This window comes from Mustela erminea, chromosome 15, assembly GCF_009829155.1.
Source record: "Mustela erminea isolate mMusErm1 chromosome 15, mMusErm1.Pri, whole genome shotgun sequence".
NCBI lineage: Eukaryota > Metazoa > Chordata > Mammalia > Carnivora > Mustelidae > Mustela > Mustela erminea.
The window spans coordinates 80,070,317-80,072,532 of NC_045628.1; the positions used below are offsets into that span (position 1 = coordinate 80,070,317).

Genomic DNA, 2,216 nt, shown 5'->3' on the forward strand with positions numbered 1-2,216 from the left:
TCTGTCTTCTAATTGGAGCATTTAGTCTATTTATACTTAACATTTACTTGGAGTGTTATTCCATCCTTTAGTGTAATTGTTGCTATAGTTGGCTGTATGTCCACTGTCTTGCTATTCATTTTTATTTATCCTATCTATCTTTCTTTTTTCTCTTTCTCCACCTTTAAATTGGTCAAGTATTTTTAGGTATTCCATTCTCTATCTTCTGATGGCTTTCTAACTATACCTATTTGTTTTGTTTATTTTTGTTTTTGGCTCTAGAACCTAGGGATACCATGTATATTCTCCTATGGTGTACTTTGAATTAATACACTTCTTCCCATATGAGAACTTTACAGCAATGCGCACGTCCATTTACCTCTCTCCTGACTTCTGTGCTATTCTCTTTGGCCTGTAGAACTTCTTTTAACCTTTCTTGTATTGCAGGACTTTGTGTTGTATTTTTGTATATTTTCTTGTTGTTGTTATCTTTGTTTTTTCTGGCAGTACATTTACTTCACCTTCATTATTAAAAGGGAAAGAATGTTTTTGCTAGTCAAAGAATTCTAGGCTGTGTGCTCCCTTCGGCAGCAGAATACACTAAAATTGGAAGATGCGGAGAATATTAGCACAGCCCCTGAAGAAGGATGACATGCAAATGTGTGGAGCAGTTCATATTAAAAAAAAAAAAAAAAAAAAAAGAATTCCAGGTTGACTTTTTTTTTTCTTTCAGCACAGTTTGGTTTTTTTTCTCACAAGAAACCAGGAATTTTTGTTATTGCTATTTTGCTGTATGTACCATGTGTTCTTTCTTTAGAGATGGTTAAGAATTTCTCTTTCATTTGCAGCAGCTTGGTGATGATATATCTAAGTGTAGTTTTTTGTGTGTTCATCTTCTTTGAGATTTGTTGAGTTTTTTGTGTATGTAGGTTGATAATTTTCCTTAAATTTGGAAAGAAAAATAGCCCTTAGTTCTTTGATTCTATTTTTTTACCCCAGGTTCTTTCTTTTCTTCTTGTTGCACTCTAATTACATATTTGAGAGACTGCTTAATATTGTTTCACTGAGATTCTGTTGATATTTTTAATGTTTTTTTCTCTATGCTCTTCATTTTTGATAGTGACATATCTTCATGTTTACTGATTTTTCCTTTGGCAGTGTTATAGCTACTATTAGCCCACTGGGTGACTTTTTCATTTCAAATATTTTTTTTTGGCTCTAGAATCTTTACTTTTTTAAAAGTAAGCTCTGTGCCCAGCATGGAGCCCAACACAGGGCTTGAACTCATAACCCTGAGATTGAGACATGAGCTGAGATCAAGAGTTAGATACTTAACTGACTGAACCACCCTGGCAACCTTCTTCATTTGTTTTTTTAAAAATTGTTTCCATTTTTCCTACTGATCCCTTATCTGTTCACTCATTATGTACCTCTTTTTCTTTAATTATAATAGCTTTTTAAAGTTCCCATTTGCTATTTCCAACATTTGTGTCTTTTTTTAAATTTATTTTTTTATTTATTTTCAGCATAACAATATTCATTATTTTTTCACCACACCCAGTGCTCCATGCAATCCGTGCCCTCTGTAATACCCACCACCTGGTACCCCAACCTCCCACCTTCCTGCCACTTCAAACCCCTCAGATTGTTTTTCAGAGTCCATAGTCTCTCATGGTTCACCTTCCCTTCCAATTTCCCCCAACTCCCTTCTCCTCTCTAACTCCCCATGTCCTCCATGTTATTTGTTGAGATATCACCTTACACCAGTTAGAATGGCCAAAATTAGCAAGACAGGAAACAACATGTGTTGGAGGGGATGTGGAGAAAGGGGAACCCTCTTACACTGTTGGTGGGAATGCAAGTTGGTGCAGCCACTTTGGAGAACAGTGTGGAGATTCCTCAAGAAATTAAAAATAGAACTTCCCTATGACCCTACAATTGCACTCCTGGGTATTTACCCCAAAGATACAGATGTAGTGAAAAGATGGGCCATCTGGACCCCAATGTTTATAGCAGCAATGGCCACGGTCGCCAAACTGTGAAAAGAACGAAGATGCCCTTCAACGGATGAATGGATAACGAAGATGTGGTCCATATACACTATGGAGTATTATGCCTCCATCAGAAAGGATGAATACCTCACAGACCTGTACCCCTGGGGATAGAGTATTATGCCTCCATCAGAAAGGATGAATACCCAACTTTTGTAGCAACATGGACGGGACTGGAAGAGATTA

At 36.7% G+C, this 2,216-nt stretch overlaps 1 non-coding gene across 1 annotated transcript; it reads left to right on the plus strand.

The window, feature by feature from the left end:
• The first annotated feature begins 556 nt into the window (after positions 1-556).
• On the plus strand, positions 557-661 carry LOC116574641. Its single transcript, XR_004279414.1, has one exon. It is a non-coding gene; the product is annotated as a U6 spliceosomal RNA (small nuclear RNA).
• Positions 662-2,216: the final 1,555 nt, after the last annotated feature.